The 20,950-nt window shown below is 42.3% G+C and overlaps 1 protein-coding gene across 2 annotated transcripts in view; it reads right to left on the bottom strand.

Annotated features, from left to right (window-relative positions):
- Positions 1 to 20,950, bottom strand: part of dlgap3 (discs, large (Drosophila) homolog-associated protein 3) — a 150,783-nt gene that overhangs the window by 27,275 nt on the left and 102,558 nt on the right. The gene's annotated exons all lie outside the window — the stretch shown is intronic.

Genomic DNA, 20,950 nt, shown 5'->3' with positions numbered 1-20,950 from the left:
TAACATTTTTATTGATGTTACACTTCATTTTTTACCTAACCAAAGACAAAACAGAGCAAACGCGAACATTCATCCCGCGGCTGCAATAAGCGGCCGGAGACAGCTTTCCTCTTTTTATTCATCTCTAAGACTGCAGGGCTGATAAATCAAGAATATTAGCCTCTCTTTCTCTCTCAGCGTGTATCTTCAGTTGTTCTTCTCCCTCTATCTAACAGCTTTTGCTCCTCTTTGACATTTATCGTTTTATTCATCTGCCCAGCGCTCCGTGTTATCTGTCGTTTTCTCCATCCAGGCCTGCAGGGAGTCTTTGAGCATTCCTGTGATTTAAAGCCGAGGAAAGCAGGTTGTATATTGATCACCTGCATCCGAATGCAAAGGAGCTAGAGAGTGGCTGCAAGCATCCAAGCATACTGCAGAGGGATTTCGGCAGATGATTACCAAATGAACAGCAACATGATATCAATGGGACTAGGTGAAAACCAACCCTACTGTTGCCTCGAGAGGATGAAAGTGTAGTGGATGATGGGATCCTCTCCACAAAGCTAATGCAGGACCTGAAACGAGTGTACCTTGTCAAGCAGCAGTAAAACCTAAGTAAAAGTAAACAGAATGTAAACAGGATGAGGGCTATCTCTGGGTTTCCTTTCTCCTCATGACATGGATAACAACTGAGATTACATTCCAAATGTGGTAATCATGTATTTCATTGGACTGGCATTAATTGCTGCTGGTGTAATCACATCCTCTATTAACCACTTCTCCACTAACTATATAATGAATCACGGGCACACAGCCTGTTCATAATGCACACGAGCATTTGCCATCATTTCTAAATTTGATTAAATTGAGATTGAATTACTCGATGCGAGCCAATATCGGGATGCTCGGCTGGATGGGATTCACTGAGCTCCTGCGAGTGTATTTGCACTTGTGTTTGCTGGCTTTCATGCTGAGATGAGAGATAGGGGACAGATGCTGGGATAATCATTAAATAGAGCGTGGCCTGTTTGCCTTGATTGGCTGAATGAGAGCTGCCACCCAGAAAGCTCACCCACATCTAGCCGTGTCATTGGTGTGGCCGTGACGACGGGCCTCTCCAAGTCAGCGTCCAACCTGGACAGATTTTAGACAGTTGTGCCACCTGGGCGGACCGAGCCACCTCTCATTAACGCTGTGGCTTTATGATCATTTCACTGCCAAAAAATAAAACCTGTAAGCATTTTCCTTTTTGACAAGGTATAAGCAGTGCACAATTCCTACGGGGAAATGTAACAATGCTGCCATTACTGTGCAATACTCTGCATGTTGCAGTGAAAACAACAAAAGCCCAGAAGCTAATAATGACAGTAAAGTCAGTAGCTGTGACATTATGAATTATTATCATCTTCCTTTTGTCGTTCTATCCCTCATTCCAATGTTGTGTGTTTGTGTTGCTTCCAGCAGGAGTGTTTTGATGGTTTTTAAAAATCAGGTGGCAAATGGTGACCCCTTAAAAATACTTGAAAATTTTGATAGTGGGTAGATCTTGTGTCTCCATAAACATGAATTAGAAGATGGGACTGCCCTATAACAACACAGTAGTAATGCTGAAGCACAAGATTTAACCTCAAGGTAATGGAGCTGACAAAATGCACTCTGGTTATGTTAATTTCTAGTCTTTCAGCTAAACTAGTAATAAAAAAAGTGGTGTTTTGGATCCCATTATTAACACAAACATTTCAGTCCAAACCGATATAGTTTGGATTATTCAACATTATATAACCACAGTTAAAAAGATTAATCGAGAAGGAGAACTACTAATACGACTATACAGTCAAGATAATATCTATCTTGGTTGAACAATGGGACGGTCTAAGGATCTCAGTGAACATTTAAGAAGGAGAATGATAGACTCACATAAGCTTGTAAGGTCTCTTGGAGTGATTTCAAAACAACTGCAGATTCCAGGATTATCATTACAAGCAATTCTATGTAGGTACAAGTTATTCAGATATATCCCCAGTCTGCCAAGGACTGGAAGAAGACCTAAACTGTCACCCTCAAATGAGAGGAAATTGGTTAGGATGTTCAAGAACAACCCAGGAGCTGTTTACCCTGATTGTTTGCATGTTTGGAGGCTTTCAGACCTAAGAACACTGTACCAACAGTCAAGCATGGCGGCAGTAGGATCATGGGCTGGGGCTGTTTAGCTGCCAGTGGTACCTGTACATTGCACGAAAGAACAATGAAGAAAGAGGACTTCCTTCTTCAAATTCTTCAACCTCACCTCAAGTCAACAGCTAGATGATTGAAACCTGGACACAATTGGGTGCCTCTACTGGCCAATACTCCTTTTGTTTGAAATGCAGAAAGCAGACTAACCTTAAGCTTCTTGGTCTCGTCCGAAAACCAAAAAGTTTAAATGAACATTAACAATTGAAGCAATGTTTGGATAATATAGCAGCTAGCATTGGGTATTAGTAAGGCCCCAGTAAAACAGGCTTGGAGACTCGTCAGCAATCATTGGTCTCCCTAACCGACTGTGAGTGATTGCTGAGAGCTGCTGTGAAATCGATTGCTAAGCTGTCACACAGGCCTAAAGACCAATCAACGATCCCATCGTGAAAACCTTGAGAATGACGGTAGCACCATCATTATCTACTATGTCATCACTCTGTGATAAAATGGAGGCTAACATAGCATTTAGACGCAAACGCATTGGTAGTGCTGTTGGAGCTTGAACACAAACATCAATTTCTTCTGTCATAAGTATACAGGTCAGATAACATCAAGGATCTCTTGTGTATTCTGTTTTACATATAAAAATGAATGTTGATATTTCATGTTTTAACAGCGATTCAACGTTGAATCTGAATTCAATATCAAATAACTTGTTGAGAAAGATATTTTATGCAGTGTGTTGTACTAGCAGACTGCAAAGTGAGCACCACCACTCTGCCTGAAGGAGTAAATTAAACCCTGTTCTGTTTATTATGAAGTCTTTGGCTTTGGAGCAAGCTGCTGGCTGGGAGCTGTCAATCACAATGACACACACACACACTGAACATGTGGCTGTGCACACACACACACACACCAAAAGGAAACATATGCACACACAGACCGCTAAGATAGTAAGGTATGAAAGACACATCTGAACTTTGGCTGTCACTTTCTCTTCATTTCCCTTTCACTTCTTCTCTCTCTCTTCTCAGTCTCTCTTTCTGACCTACTTCCATCCATCCTCCAGTCATGTCTCCTCCTCCCCAGCTCCTTGTTTTTTCTTCTTCATTTTTTTAACTTGTCAGTATGTCTGGCCCTCTGCATGCCAGCACTATGTGTTGAGTTAATTACAAAGTTTGTTTCCATTCTTCATCTCATGGCCTCTGCCATCCATCAGTGTTCTCTTCTGTGCATGTCTTCTGAGATAACTGAGGTATTATAGCATTATTTACACAAATGTTACACAACAAATACAAAAGAGTTTCAAGGTGCTTCTTTAGTTCTATCGCAGCCTTGTTCTCCATTATTTCTACAAAGTGTTTTCAACACTATTTAAAGTGATTCTATGCACTTTCCCCTTTCCCCCCCGTTCGTCTTTACCAGCTGAGACATCATGATAGCTTTTATTTTCTTTTTTTGCATGCGTGTATGTTTTGATGACACAACGTTTAAGCCACAGTATAGCTGTAACTTACAGTGTAGCCTGGAGTGCACTTTACCTGAAATGTAACTACATGTTGCGAGCACGCAGAGCTAAACAGCTGTGATTGATCTGCTTCACAGAAGCATGCCTTGTAAACACAGTATATTGATTAGCAGAGGGAAAACGCCTAGCTGAAACAAACTGTAAAAGGCTCTAATTGCATCTACATTGCCCACAATGCCAATGCCATAGCTACTATTCTGTCAGAGTTGCCACGTTTCTTGTTTTTATATCCCTGACAGCAAGTGAATAGTTTCCAGTCTGACATGAAATCTTCTGTCTTTGAGTAAAAGTAAAAGTGAACATGATCAGCTCAGGCTCACTCCTGATGGACTGAAAGCAACACCACAGAAATGCAAACAATAACAAAGTCAATACGGTAGTGACTCAACCCAGGGCTGCAAATAAAGTTTTTTTTGACGGCTGTTCTGTCTGTTTGTGGACTGTTTTTGTCACTGGGGCAGGATCGCCAAAACTTTTTAGGGGACTACTTCAGATGAAAACAAAGGTTGAACTTGAAAATAGGGACAGGCACTGGGACCATTGCACCCTTTCCCAACTTTTTGTCTCACACTTGTAACTTTAAATTTGACCTATAGCTGTTTTGTTGTTTTTTTTTAAGTCTCTGATGGATTGGATCGTAGAACCGGATGGCAGGGCAGCTGGTGCGATGGTTTCTAGTTTGTGTTTTCCTTCAGTAATTCTATTACTGTTTGGTAACCTTCCCCCTCCTTTCAGCGTAGGCAGAAATATTCAGTAACTGCTCAGTTGGAGCCGTACAACACGCTGCTATTGTTTAACACTGCTTGGCATCGAAGTGATTGTTACAGAGGCTTTAGTCTGGAGCTGTTTCATTTTAAATATTCATGCGCTCATGCCAGCTGCTCTGACCCACTTTGCTAACAGCTGAGTCTGCCCGCTCTCCACTGTGTCTGTAGCTAGTAGGTCAAAGGGTGTTTCAAATCAGTGAAATGTAAAATTTAACACCTGGAAAAGTCTAATTGATAAATGTTTTTTTTCTTTTAACTATGATTTTTTATTGCTTGTCTGAAGACAAGGTAGCTCAAAAACATCATAAGAGATTTTCATCAAGATTAGTGGGGAGACAGATTTTGTTTCAAAGAAAAGACTTTCCTTAGACTGAGATGGCAAACCAGTTGTAGGCAGGAAAAAATATAGCTGCATGATATATGCCCACTTCTAATCAGTCATCAGCATCTACAGCGTGGCTGGAATTGTTTCCACTGTGAGTCTGTATGTGAGTTATCATGGCAAAATACGGCTGTGTCACATGAGGAAACAGAAGAAAAAAGAGGAAATCAGGATGCACAAAGTACAGAGGAACAGAGGAACTGGGGGAGAGAACAAGAGGAAAACACTTAAGAGCAACATACAATCACAAATCCCCCAGAAAGTTGGGCTGCTGTGTAAAATGTAAATAAAGACAAAATGCAATGAACTGCAAATCCCATGAACCAATATATTATTCAGAAATGAAATAGTTAAGCTTGGAAAAAAAAGTAGTTTTGAATTTAATGGCATCAACGCATTAAAAAAATGGGACAGGGCCATTTTACCATTGTGCAGGATGCTACTTGTTTGCAGGATGGCAACATGACATTTGGTTGTTTAGGAAGAGGGGGGGGGGGAGTTTTAGGAGTCGCGGCGAGAGAGAGAGAGACAGCAGAAAAAGAGAGAGAGAGAGAGTTTTGAGATGTGAGAGATTTGTGACGTTTAGCGTGTTTGGAGTGTGTAGTTAATGTGTTTTCTTTTGTAGTTAGTGTGTAGTGTTGTGGATAGTTTTGTGTTGTGTGTCAGAGCAATGAGGTGACTGCTGTCTCCAGGTAGAGAACAGGAGTGCACAGGCTGTGATGTTCTCCTTTATAGTGGACAGAAATGTTTGGAGTGACACAAATAATTTGTGTGGGATCTTATTTAATGCAGAACAGCTGATTGTTATGTAAATAGTTTGAAATGGTTATAACAAAGGGTAAAAGGTAAATGGCTGCAAATAACTTTGTTTGCAAAACACGTGCATATGATTTTAAAATTGAAGATTTAGATCAATTGTGTTAATACAGTATGTCAAAATGAAAACATATATGTAAATTCAGACACGTGAGGCTGTGCTGAAAAGAATGATACCAAACAAGGCAAAGTAAATAGTTTTTAAAGGTGAAATGTAGAGGAAACATCAAAAGTAGTTAAAAATTGCCAATTATACCCTGGACCCCAGAGGGTTAAACACTTTTTTTTAAAGTAATGCAATAGTTACTTTTCAAGTAATTAATTACTTTTAGAATCTTGTAACTCAGTTACTAACTCAGTTACTTTTTGAAGAAGTAACTAGTAACTATAATTAATTACTTTTTCAAAGTAACTTGCCCAACACGCAAAAACATGTAAATTTTAAAGTCATTTAGTCTCATCTGCGTATATCATGAATTAACAGTTTTATATATTTCTCCCCATATGTTTTTCTACAGACAGTAGCTTAATGGGGGACAATAGCAGACAATCATTTGGACAAGGCAGGCACAGCCTTGGCTTTCACTAAAATGGGCTAACGCTGCGAGGCAGTGGGTATTGTGTGCCTGAATGCTGGCTTTGTTTGAATGCAGATACAATGAACCAAGCTAGAACGTGGTCCGAGGCAGATACGTCGACCCATTTAAGAAAACGAGGTGAACTTGCATAGAATGCTTATAGAATTGTAGTCAAACAATAGGAAAGTTTTTGCTAGTTTGGTGTCTGCCCATATGTGCTGGTACTTCAATGATACTATTAACCACAGGCACTCTGCAAGCCCATAATGGCAAGTGGGACAGACAATAGTGAAATGTATGACTATGGGAATAGGAAATAATAGAGGATTGGCTCAGCTATGTGTTGGCATGCACTTCCTTTTTTTCAAGCCAGAGACATGCATGCTGGGAAACTGGCAGAAGGACTGATTTGCTCTTCTCAGCTTTTAGCCATGAATGATCTATTTTCATTTTTCCACTGTCTTTCTCCGATATGCACACAACCACACCACACACTCGCTCACATACACACACACACACTGTTCTCTGGCAGCCGAGTAACTGCTGTAGCTAACCCATCATGATCCAGAAGGAATCAGGGATGATGGGAAAGATTGAAGATTTCAAGGATGACCTGGAGAAGAGGACCCATAAAAAAAACACAACTACAGAGCCAAGTTGAGCTACTGCAGTTCATTATCTCTGTGCATACAGACTGGAGAGCACAGGTGGGTAAAAAGGGTGTGAAATTTTAAGAAAAATAAGGAAAAAAAATGTGTATATAATGGCTGTATTTGCAAGTTTGCAAGGCGCTGTAGACTTTTCAGTGGGAAGTGGCAGAAGCTAATATATAAACATGGCGGTGCTGAAAGGTAGGTTGCACATGAATGTGTGCCCACATACACACTCTAGATGCTGTAATAGTTGTTGGTGAAGGCAGCGGACAATTGAGTGGTGCTGGAAATGCCTATGAGGGACAATAAAGAGTGAGAAGGGAGAAGAGATGTAGCAAGAAAAACAGAAGGGTAATGCTAGAATGAGAGGCAGAGGGAATATGACAGTGGATGTGTGTGCGTAAGACAGAGAGATGATGGCCACAACACAGGGGAAATATGCTCCCATCATAAGGGCAAAATTGAAGAGTGCCTAGGGGGCAATTCCTCTATTGCGCTCTCTCCGTCTCCTCCTCCTCTTGCCCTGTTTTCCCATCTCTCGTCTTTCCCATATTCCCTTGCACAAACCTGTGTTCTCCTTTTATTCTTCTACTCCGGTCTCTCAGAATAGGTTGGCAGAAAATGTTCAACAAAACCAACACCATTAGTTTAAAGGAGGTGCAGGGTTAGCACGATTTTTCTTTTAAATCTACCTGAGGGATGTCTCTGTGGTGGAAGTCTAGAATATATTATCACAGATATACATCTCTGGAAGTCAAAGACAATTCTAAGAGATATGCAATCATCTGAATTTTCCATGGATGCAACATGGTGCTATGAAAACATCAAGTGTTCTGACACAATTGGTAGTTTTCATTGCCCTTTGCACACTCCAGTGACCCATATTAGGATTGTGCTATTTTGCATGCATGAATCTGTCCACTTTGGTCAATTCAAGGGACCAAAACAGTTTGGTACAAGGAGATACTCTGTCCATGACTAAGCAAGGTTACAAATAAATATAAGAACAGCATGCTGAATAGTTATTATATATTTAATGGTCTTCTCATTGAAGGTTGAAAGTATCCTTATCAATATATCCAAGGCAATAGCGGCTCACATAACTACTCATTACAACCAAATTATACAGGAGAGCATCTGTAAATGTGCAGGACATTGAGCCTTGAAGCATATGGGCTACAGCAGCAGAAGACCACACCAGGTGGCACCTCTGTAAGCTAACAGCAGGAAACAGGCTTTGTGTAGGCTCACCGAGACTAGAAAATAGAAGTTTAGAAAAATGTAGCCTGGTCTAATGAGTCTCAAGTTCTGCTGCAGCATTTGATGTAACCAAAATGAAAGCATGGCTCCATCCTGCCTTATATTAATGGTACAGGCTGAGAGTGGCGGTGTGATGGTGTGGGGGAGATTTTCTTGGCATGCTTTAGGTGCCTCAGTACCATCAGAGCATTGTTATTGACCATATTCATCCCTTTCTGACCACAACATATCCATCCTCTGATGTCTGCTTCCAGCAGGATAACTTTTGGTATCAAAAACATGAAATCATCTTGAACTGGTGATTAAGATTGATTAAGCTTTTACAATCCAGAGGAGTGCTGTGGCTTGAGGTCCCCAGATCTGGTGACCTCAACAATCACCAGATCTTAATCTTAAAAACCACCTTTTGGATTTGGAGGAACAGGAGATTCATATCATGTTCAAATTGGTTCTTAACCTAAGAAAAACGGGAAACACTGCATCATAACATGCTAGCAAGCAGGTTGAGTTTGGATTTTTCTTATTAATATTAAACACCCACTGCATCACAAAGAATGCAGACAAAATTTAGACTGTGCACTTGAGTATGCAGAGCAGTGCAGATCTGACGGTGAACACTGTTCTTTTCCTCAACTGACAGTTCAGCAGTTAAACACAGATTTTAAGTTTATACTCTGGAGTTTTTATGTAGTTTAGCAGCCCTTTTCTTGCATGTATCCTGCTCTCCAGCTGAGATCTTGGAATTCAGTGTCTCAGTATCTGACAGATCATTTATATTGACTTATATCGCAGACCCCCATGAGAACATATCGATTCTGCTTCCCCTTCCTCTTCACGATCTGAAGATTTCCTGAGAGAGACACATGCATGAAACAGACACTTATACTGTATTATTTCTCTATTACTGTGTTACTCATATCCTCATTCCATCTACATAGTTAGACACTCTAATTTGCTCTTGGTCAGATCGTGCCGGTCTTTTGTAAATTTAACTGCCTGTCTGTGTACTTACATTTGCACATTGTTAGTGCATCACCTGGAAAACTTCCATTCCTATCTGTGCTATTTTTGATTGCAATGCAATGCTAATTAGCCCCACTTAGCCCTTAATTGTCCATTATAAGGCAATGAACTTCCCACTTACTTTAACAGCCTCTTGAAATCCACTGTAACGAAAATCCCACTATTAGCTGTAATGCATCTTCTACGCTTAGAAATGTTTTTAAACTTTAACATTAATACCAATGGAATCTAGAGCAGGCAAGAAGAATATGTAGAACTCAATACAATGCTTTTGATAAGCACTTGCATCCAACCAGTGTTGACTGTTGACAGAAGTCTGTAACCCAAAGTGGCCCATAGTGTCAGAGCTCCTGGTATGCTGAAAGACTGAGGGGCACACACTAATTCCATCTGTGCTTCTCATAAATACACAGTTAGTTTTTTATTTAACTGATGGTAATTTTTTTCTTTAATGAACACTTTAATCTTCATGAAAACTGTATGTGTGAGAGGACATCCTTCATGATTTAATGCATCTTTAAGACAATCCGTTGCCTGTTTACGTACAAATTATTTTAAAAACCTAATGCAATTGGACTTCCTGAATTTTCTGTGACTGTCAAGACTTTTGGAGAATTTGAACACCAGCTAACTTATTCTTCATTTTCTTCTCGCCACCCTTTCAACCTTAAATATAAAAACATCAAATTGATAATGTCAAAATGCACTCCTCTCCTCTGACCATCTCATCTAACATCTATTAGTCTGATTCAGTGAGCGCGATAAAAACCCCCCCCCCACACATTTAGCATTGAGCTGTATGTTTATGCCACTGAAAACAGCCTGAGAGAGCTTCTGACTGTGACTTAATGAGAAGGAAAATACCAACACCACTTAGCAGAGTGCTGCTCACTTGTAATTGGCCTTCATTTTCCCTCTCTGCCTCAGATAACATGTGAGGACATGAATGGGTGTATTAGATGGGGATAAACAGGGATCACAGGTGATGAAAGAACAATGTAACAGGCTTGTTCAAAAATCCGCCGTCAGACATCAGGGGTTAACCCTCTGATGGTGAGTCCTTCCATACCGACATGCACGCGATGTAGCTAGAGGCTAAGGCCGTGATTATACTTTCCATGTCCGCCAGCCTGCCTGGGTCAGAGTGACATAAATTTTGTCATCAGACAGAGAATGTGCGGACATCCATGTGCTTGCCAGATTTTTGTGACTTTACATCATAGTGCAAGAACTGAGCATGAGCCCCAGGCGACGGACTTCAGGTGGTCTTCAAAGAAGATAACAGGAATGTCTAGTCGGCCATTGTGTCTCCATCTGTCCACAACAGAGTATAATCAAGGCTTAGGTGTCCCTCCCTCCTTCCTTAAGGTATAAAGAGGGAGTACCTGAAATCAATATTTTTTTTAAGTTGAAAGATGGGTGTGGTACGAGACCACATGAGGGGCTCCCACATTGGATTTCATATTTCACCCCCACCTACTTATTACATTCCCCCCCTTTCCTTTTTTTGTTTCCTCCTTATTTCTCCTCTGCGTCTTTAACCTCCTTTTCTCAGCTGTTACCTCGTCACTTTACAAATATCTTTCTTTCTTTTTACCTCCACCTCACTTTTTGTTTCTGCCACTCTCTCTATGGATTGCTTCTCTTTCTTTTCCCCTATGAGTACCTTGAGCCGCTTGTGTTGTTTTACAAACTCTCTTGACAGAAAATCAAAGGTAGATGCACAGACCGAGGCTTAGAAATGAATTAAGTCACACACCAATGGCAGCTATTATGTTTTCACAGTGTCATAAAGAACAAAAGCCTTTGAATTGTTTTTTAAACCTTTTAAAGACATCTTCGGTTTGTTTTTTTAGTTTTTTTTTATCTTGAGTGTGTTATTTAACTTCATTCGTAGCAAAAAGTCCTTCAAGAAGCTATCTTCACAAGTCCTTGTGAACGGCCTCAGAATACATATTTGGGCACTTTTTATAATAATACCAGAACTAACTTAAACTTAATTGTTTATTGGGATACAATGAACAATCATAAAATTATAACAGTCAAATCTGATAAAAAAAAACCTCTTAAAAGTTTGCTGATTTTTCTCCAAAATAGATTTTAAGTTTGACTCATTTTGGGGGTTTTTCCCCCCTAAATTTGGGATTTGTGGAGTGCCATGTCTCTCTTTTGTAGCATCTTATGAAACAAGGTAAAGAATGAACTTTAATTCTGAACTGCCATTATAAACTGGCAGGAACAATTTGCTCTTCCCAGCTTTTTGACACAAATTAACTCTTTCATTTCTCACTCTCCTTATCTCACACGCACAGACATAAACACAGTTTTCTGACACATAGAAGTCCTTCTTATGCAAATTTTGAATATCTACATTTCCCTGACTAATGACAAAAATAACATCTGCTCTGGATGATTACGTGATCTGATCAAAATGCTCCAGAAATTCTTTTACATGCAACTTGCACTCACTTTGTTCTACATTTTCTGAGATAGAAAAAAAGAAATGTAAGTTATTATATGAAAAAATACAAATAAAAATCCAACTGCTTATGATGTTCTGGGCTTATTTGACTGACAGGTGAGTAGGGATGGGTATCGTTTAGGTTTTATCCGATACCAGTACCGGTACTTTTGAAACGGTGCCAGTGGTTAAACGGTGCTCGAACCGGTGCTTAAAGAATGGAGAACACACACTTTGTCCAAAAACCTCTCATGTTTAGCTGTGGCACCGGTATCCGGTGCGATACCGGTACCCATTCCTACAGCTGAGCACCGAGATGCAAAAAATCACAGCAAGACATACAGGAGTAAAGACAAAATCAGAGGAAGTAACTCACAAATAATCATCACATAGTCACTCTGGTGGCAATTTAGAACTTTAACAGTAATGTAGTTTTGATTCCCAGACACTTTAAAATCCTCCATGTTCTGCACATGCATGTTCAGTGCAGCAATGTCCAAGATGGTCAAGAAGAGCGATGAACACATACAAACACACACATACATCCATACATTCAAACAGCCTTCTAACCAGCTGACTCTAGTGTTGCTAGGTTACTTGGTGAACTAGACTACTACATGTAGAATAAATTTGCATAAATGTCACACAATTGTCAGTATACCATGAAACAGTGGAGCAGAGTATGCTTTGAAGAGTAATGCTGATGAATCTTACTTCATTTTCCAAGTGTAAATCTGTGATCAGGAATCAAATATGTGTGTGTTTACTGATTTGAAGTACAAATTTCAGCACGTTTGAAATGCAAATGAAGTATACATGCAAAATGTCTACATGTATTTGCATAATGCATGCATGTCTGCATGTGTGTGCCAGCTTAGGCTGGTGCTTTGATCTAGGACTGCCACATTAGTTGCAGTGAAGGAACGTCTGCTCTCCAGACTTTTAGCTGTGAGTATACTGTACATTAATATTATTCATGTTTTATGCTTGAGCCAGTGCAGTGCGAAGGCAGTCTGTGGACAGTCACGGACGGCCTGTCTACCTACAGAGTGTTTGTTGTCAGACAGAGGCAGTATCACAAACATGTGATACAACTGATCTGTGGACTATTCTTGCTGGTGCTGTTGTTGATCTATCAGTCAGCCACAGAGAAGAGCAAAGTTGTAACATACAATAGAGAAACTGCGAGGTTAAAAATAACGATGAGTGTCCACTGCAGCTACTCTCTGCACTTTTCCTGCTCTGTTCTGGTTAATTTTTTGCACTTGTCCTGTTCTTTGCAACTTTGCTGTTGCAGACAGATTTGTGGGACCATAATTTGGGCTTTAGTTATGATGGTAATTCTACTTCACCATCTTGATTTGTTTACATCATGGGACATCATATGCACAACTATTGCTGACCTACTGCATAAACACACACAGAGCCTTTAATCACCATCCCTGGTGATTGCAATCGTGTTAATCTGGACTCCACTCTGCCAACTTTTAGGCAGGATGTATACTGTAAAACATGAGCCAGTAAATCTCTGGACCTTCTGTCCAAACACCAGAGATAGATACAAAACCACTGCTCTGATCCTACTAGGTAGAAAAGACCACAACCTGGTCCTGTTAATACCTATCCCTGTCCCTGTGGTTCAAACACTTCCAGCTGTAGCGTCAGGAAAACTGCAAGGCCTGCTTCAACATTGTAGACTGAGGACAACATCAACATACTATATAGACTACATCACAGAATATATAAACTATATACAGTTTTGCAAACATGTCACCATCCCAACCAGGACTGTGAACTATTTTCATGAAAAGAAGACCATCTAAGTGTAAAAATTGGTGGGAGCTGGAGACCAAACTCCAGCTGAACTCAAGAGACCATCAGCAGCAGGGAAACCTGGACAGGGTTGCCCTCCTGCTAAAGCCATTCTTCAGTGGATTCAGTACTGAACACTCCTTTCCACGCAGTTCTAATCTTACCACCTCCTCAGCCACCTGACCATGCCACCTTCCACCAGTCATCCCCTGTGCCCCCAACCCCCAACCCTATCTGTTCTCAGATTCCTCTGGCTGTACATATGACTGTGACAGCTAGTCAGTTGAGGAGACAGGTGGAGCGACTACACCAAAGCAAAGCTCCTGGCTCTGACTGCATAAGTCCAAGGGTCTTGAAGTTCTGTGCTACCCAGCATCTCTTCAGCCTTAGTCTGCTGCAGGAAAGTGCAGGATGAGGAGAGTGGAAGTATCGAAAAAAAGACCCTTCTGGCCTTAACAACTTCAGATATCACATATCATGTAGGTGCTAGAAAGACTAGTTGTTTAGCTAGCAGATGAAATATGTTCTCGACCCTATTCAGTTTGCTTACCTAACTCATGCTGGGGTGGATTGTGCAATGTGCTCACTCTCACCTGAACAGTAAAGGTGGCATTGTGAGAAGCATGTTTTCTTTCTCCAGTGCCTTTAATGCCATCCAACCACTTCTGCAGACTGAGAAGCTGCTCAGTGCATCACCACTTCCTCTGTCTCCTGGATTACTGACTATGTGCCAGAGAGGCCTCAATTTGGGGCACCACAGGGGATGATCCTGTTTACTCACGCACCTCATATTTTTAAGTAAAACAGTAAATCATGCTATCTGCAGAAGTTCTCTGATGGCACTGCAGTGCTTTGGTGCTGGTGAAGAGCTTTGTGGAGCAGATACACCTAGTCCTGAATGTCAGCAAAACCAAAGAGAGAGCGGTTGATTTTAAACCTACTAAGTCCAGAGACTGAAACACTGGACAGCCACAGGTACTTGGGTGCTCTCCTGAATGACAGACTACACTGGAGGACCAACAATGATGCTGTGTACAAGAAGGATATGAGCAGAATCTACTTTCTGAGGAGACTCAGATCCGTTAATCATTTTAGCAAGATACTGGACATCTTCTGCCAGTCTGTAGTAGCAAATCCCATTTACTTTGCTGCTGTCGGTTGGGGGGAGTGGAGGTGTTTGAGTCACTGAGATAACTACTCTCCATCATGGACCATCCATCGTACCCGCTCTGTTCCACACTGCAGGCACAGCAGAGCTCATTCTCCCTCTGACTTATCCAACCCTGCTACCATATAGAACCCTTCAGGAAATCATTCATATCGTTCTCTGTAAAACTCTGCGACAATCCTCCTTTTTGTAACAGATGAACACACCTGTCAGGACATAACACATTTCTGTATCACACTTTCTTGCTGTTTCTTGATTTATTTATAGTGTAAATATTATTTATTAATGGCATTTAAAATACTGTATGCTAAAAAAATCTCAGTCTTATCTTTAATTTTTATTATTTTATTTATTTATCACTTTTTCTGTATATGGTACTATTACTATTAATAGATTTTTTATTTTGCGCATTATGCTATTTCTATTCTTTATGCTGCTGCTGTTGTAACATAGTAATTTTCTTTTGAGGGCTCAATAAATTCCATCCATTCATCCAGCAGCTTTGAGGGTAAAGCTAATACAGAGGCAGAGGTGACTCCACTGCTTTCCTTCCCTTTCATTTGTTTCACTCCTTTACTTCCCCTCTTCCATTTTTTCTTATTCTTTATTATCCCCATCACACATTCCCTTCACACCAGTCTCCCTTACCTTATTACAGCCAACTAATATCAGTGCTCAAAGTGTAGTGCACGGTCTGAAGAGTTCCAATATTGAAAATACGGAGGACGCTTATTAACACTTAATGTCATTAAGGTGCAAAAGAAATAGTTTAGAGGTCACTAAATCGGATGTGTATACATCATTTAGTCAAAAGGCAGGCTGTGTCCGCTGTGCCGCATGCTGCGTGTGTCAGTAGTCAGATGGATTTTTACACGTGCACGTACACATTTGGGAAAAAACACACACATGCATGCACACAGCACACAACGTACAGATACACACAGAAAGATAAAAACCGTGTTGTGTTGAGAATTGTTCTGTCACTCCTGCCGATAGGGACGCAGCTGTGCAATAGGTGAGAAATAGCAGGCAGTGAAAATATTGTGTTTTGAGGCAGAGATAGTGTGTACATGTCTGCTACCTTCTACTAATGGCTTTAGTTGTACCCCATCAAGCCACTATACCACCACCAACACACACACACACACACACACACACACACACACACACACACACACACACACACACACACACACACACACACAGTTACGACACAAAGGGAAGACTGAACGTGGAGCTCTGCAGGGTGTACACTATAGTGGTTTTTATGACTGAAAGGCCCCACTCATGTTTTACATCTAGCCATTTATCCTAATACTGAAAGAAAATACCCAAACAAGTGCTGCGGTAGGCTATACTTCTCTGCTTTGAGTTCATATCTTGACACAATAAATGCCTGATGTGAGACGAGAGCAAAGCTGTTAGGTTAAGGATGTGGGGTATTTAGCTTTTAACTGCATTGACATTTGGCATACAAATATGAGGTTGTGGGCCATATTATAAACATTGTATGATCCTCATCCCAGATATGACTCAGAAGTGGGATATAAATACAATGTGAGCAGTTCCAATCATGCCGTAGTGAGTAGATTAGTAGGTTTTACCAAAGAAAACTGACAATTAAAAAATGTACACCTACGTGTACACCACTGGTGCTTCAACTGGGAGACAGGACTGAATATCTTACTTTGTCTTTCTAGTTAGACTAAAGAGAGAATAAGAAAAAGGAAAAAAACAAAAAATCAAAACCAAAAGAAAGGGGATAATAGTTTATCAGTTTATTTATGATTGGTCAGGATTGGTCAAGACAACCTGGTTAAGTTCAAACTGAGCATCAGAATGGGGGAGGGAAAGACTTACTTCAAGCTTGAACATGTAAAAGTTACTGGTAGCAGATGGTCTGCCGTGAGTATTTCATAAACTGGGTCGATCTCTCGGGTTTACAGAGAATGGTCTAAAAAGGAGAAAATATCCGGTAAGCAGCAGGTTCCTTGAGGCAGATGGGATACAGAAGCAGAAGAGCTCACAGGGTGCAACTCCTGTGAGCTAAGAACACGAAACTGAAGCTTTATTCACACGGGTTCAACAAAATTGGACAACAGAAGATTGGAAAAAAGTTTTGTGGTCCCATGAAAGTGTTGTGGTGGGCAGATGGTGGAGTCAGAATTTGCCATAACCAACATGAAAGCATGGATCCACGTATCCTTTATCGATGGTTCAGGCTGCTGATGGTGTTGTAATAGTGTGGTGGATATTTTCTTTGCACACCTAGGTCTCCTTTGTACCAAATGAACATCACTTAAACGCATGTCTGTCCACTTATATGATCACAGTGTACCGATCTTCTGCTGGTTGCTTTTAGCAGGATAGTGCTTCACATCACAAAGCTCAGATCATTTCAAACTGGTTTCACAAATATGTCACTGAGTTTGCTGTACTCAACTGGCCTGCACAGTCCAACTTTTGGGATGTGGTGGAATTTGAGATACATATTATAGATATGTATTCCTCAAATCTGTAGCATTTCTTTGACACTATCATGTCAATGTGGACCAAAATCTCGGAGGAACATTTCCAGCACCTTATTGAATCTCTGCCGAAAAGAACTAAAGCAGTTCTGAAGGCAAAAGGAGGTCCTACCCTTTACTAGCAAGAGAGGGGCTGAGCTGTCAACTGATCACCACCTGGTGGTGAGTTGGGTCAGGTGGCGAGGGACGACGCTGGACAGACCTGGTGCACCTAAACGCGTAGTGAGGGTGTGCTGGGAATGCCTAGCAGAGGCCCCAGTCCGCGAGATCTTCAACGCACACCTCCGGCAGAGCTTCAACAGCATTCCGAGGGAGACTGGGGACATTGAGTCCGAATGGACCATGTTCAGCATCTCCATTGCCGAAGCTGCTGCATTGAGTTGCGGCCGCAAGGTGGTTGGTGCCTGTCGTGGTGGTAATCCCCAAACCAAATGGTGGACACCAGAGGTGAAGGGAGCCACCAGGCTGAAGAAGGAGTCCTATCGGGCTTGATTAGCCTGTGGGACTTCGGAGGCAGCTGACAGGTACCGATAGGTCAAGCGGAATGCGGCTCGAGCAGTGGCTGAAGCAAAAACTTGGGTGTGGGAGGAGTTTGGAGAGGCCATGGAAAAAGACTTTCGGACTGCCTCAAAGAGATTCTGGCAAACCGTCAGGCGTCTCAGGAGGGGAAAGCGGTGCTCTACCTGCACTGTGTATAGTGCTGGCGAAGCGCTGCTGACGTCGACTGAGAAAATTGTCGGGCGGTGGAAGGAATACTTCGAGGACCTCCTTAATCCCACTGAGTCTGGGGATGAGGGGGATGACCCGCCAATTTCCGGGGGCAAGGTCACTGAGGCAGTTAAACAACTCCTTGCTGTGGATCAGGTCCGCCCCGAGTTCCTGAAGGTTCTGGATGTTGTAGGGCTGTCCTGGTTGACACGCCTCTACAATGTTGCATGGAGATCAGGGGCAGTACCCCTGGACTGGCAGACCGGGGTGGTGGTCCCCATCTTTAAGAAGGGGGACCGGTGGGTGTGTTCCAACTACAGGGGGATCAGCCTCAGCCTCCCTGGGAAAGTCTATGCCAGGGTGCTGGAAAGGAGAGTTCGTCCGCTAGTCGAACCTCAGATACAGGAGGAACAATGAGGTTTTCGTCCTAGTCGCGGAACACGGGACCAGCTCTTTATCCTCTCGAGGATACTTGGGAGTTTGCCCAATCAGTCTACATATGTTTTGTGGACTTGGAGAAGGCATTCGACCGTGTTCCTCGGGGTGTCCTGTGGGAGGTGCTGCGGGAGTATGGGGTGTCTGGCCCATTGCTACAGGCCATTCGATCCCTATACAACCGTTGCAAGAGCTTGGTTCGCATTGCTGGGAATAAGTCGGACTCGTTCCCGGTGGGTGATGGGCTCTGCCAGGGCTGCCCTTTGTCACCATTTCTGTTCACAATTTTTATGGACAGGATTTCTAGGCGCAGCCAAGTGGCGGAGGGCTCTCACTTTGGTGGCCTCAGAATCTCATCTCTGCTTTTCGCGGATGATGTGGTTCTGTTGGCTTCATCGGGAGATGGCCTCCAGCCCGCACTGGAATGGTTCACAGCTGAGTGTGAAGCAGCAGGAATGAGGATCAGCAAATCTGAGGCCATGGTTCTCAGCCGGAAAAGGGTGGAGTGCCCACTCTGGGTCAGGGGTGAGTTCCTGCCCCAAGTGGAGGAGTTCAAGTATCTCGGGGTCTTGTTCGCGAGTGATGGGAGAAGGGAGCTGGAGATCGACAGACGGATTGGTGCTGCGGCTGCAGTGATGCGTACACTGCACCAATCCGTTGTGGTGAAGAGGGAGCTGAGTGTAAAAGCAAAGCTCTCAATTTACCGGTTGAACTACGTCCCTACCCTCACCTATGACCACGAGCTGTGTGAGATCGAGAACGAGATTGTGGATCCAAGCGACAGAAATTAGCTTCCTCCGAAGGGTGGCTGGCCTCTTCCTTAGAGATGAGAAGTTCAGCCATCCGGGAGGGGCTCAGAGTAGAGCCACTGCTCCTCCACATCGAAAGGAGCTAGCTGAGGTGGTTCAGGCTTCTGACAAGGATGCCTCCTGGGCGCCTCCTGGGTGAGGTGAGGCTGGGGAGAGGGAGGTCTGGGCTTCTCTGCTTAGGCTGCTGCCCCCGCACCCCGGCCCCGGATAAAGCAGAAGAAGATGGATGGATGGAGTTATATTTACAAAATATACAAAATGCCTCTGTCGTAAAAAAAAAAAGCACAATAGGATTTACTATTCCACTTTATGTGCCAGTAATAACTAGTCACTAAATGAATTACCTAATGAGACTAATGATGCTGTTCCATAAGGGTAAATGAACTATCCCACTTTGGGGATGCACCCCTGAACCCCGTGAAGCTGCAGTAACTTAATAAACTCAAACAGCTGGAAGCAACCAAGCCAACATTGGGTCTCATTAATATTTTGTCAGATCAGTTACAATTCATCCGTGAGACTCATTAACAACATCTTACAGATGGACAAGTCTGTGAGCGTCTGCAAATCAAGCATGTAAAATTTAGTTTGCATATTTGATGTTTATAGTCTTGGTTAACTGTATCGAGCTTCTTAATTCACGAGTGAGCATGCTGTCATTTACTCATTAGCAATAAACACAAAGTACCACTGTTACCATTAATAGTGTGCTGACAGGGAGTAGAAACAGAGAGCATGTTTCTCCCATATTAGCTTCTCTTCACTGGCTCTCAGAATTGAATTTAAAAACTTCTCCTCACATACAAGTAGGGATGGGTACCGGTATCCGGATTTGATAGCTTGCTGCGAGACCTCACACCGAGCACATTTACTGCGGGTGTGGTGCCTGTTGTCGGACCCGGAGTTAGCAACATCCCCCAAGAACCCGAAGAGGAGAGTCCTGGCCGCTAGCCCTGCCAGTGTAGCAGAAATGATGACGGATGATGATGGCAGCAGGCGTTCTTCTCTGGGCGAGTAGCTTAATGTTGTTCGTGTGTAATTTACGTTGTGTAGGCTAACCAAGTTATTAAATTAATGCATGTAAGGTGAACTAGTGAGCACTGTCATAGTTACATGCGGCTGTCTTCTTGTTTGATGGCAGGTACTCCCTTCACCCTGGCCAAAAAGGCTAAAAGGACCAAAGAAAAAGTGGAAAACAGCTAAACATGAGAGGTTTTTTTGACAAAGTTTGTGTTTTTTCCATTGTTTAAGCACTGCTTCCAGCCAAGAGCGATACCATATATGCCCTATAGCTGCAGAAAAGGCTACCATTGTTATCTTTTTAGAAAAAAACAGCTAAACATGAGAGGTTTTTGGACAAAGTGTGTGTTCTCCATTCTTTAAGCACCTGTTCGAGCACCGGTTCGAGCACCGTTTAAGCACCGGCACCGTTTCAAAAGTACCGGTTTGGCACCGGTATTGGATAAAACCTAAACGATACCCATCCCTACATACAAGGTCTTGAAAAATCAGGCACCATTGTATCCTAAAGACAAGATCATCATCCCAATATAGCACTTTGTTCTAAGACTGTGGGTATTTAAAAGTAGAATGGGTGGCAGAGCCTTCAGCTTTCAGGCCCCTCTTCTGTGGAACCAGCTCCCAAACGTGGGAGACAGACACCCTCTCTACTTTTAAGATTATGCTTAAAACTTTTCTTTTTGATATGGCTTATAGTTTGGGCTGGATCAGGTAACCCCCAGTCCTGATTGCTTTTTACATGCAACACATGTGAGCATTTATTAGCCTGCATCAGGTGTGGAGAAAAAAATTGCTACAATGGTATCCACAGGTATAAAAACACCTCTAGGACATTACAGTGGTCC

This window comes from Pundamilia nyererei, unplaced genomic scaffold (genome assembly GCF_000239375.1).
Source record: "Pundamilia nyererei isolate P.nyererei 1_Seehausen unplaced genomic scaffold, PunNye1.0 scaffold00030, whole genome shotgun sequence".
In the NCBI taxonomy this organism is placed as follows: domain Eukaryota; kingdom Metazoa; phylum Chordata; class Actinopteri; order Cichliformes; family Cichlidae; genus Pundamilia; species Pundamilia nyererei.
This window is presented reverse-complemented; position numbering and strand designations above follow the sequence as displayed.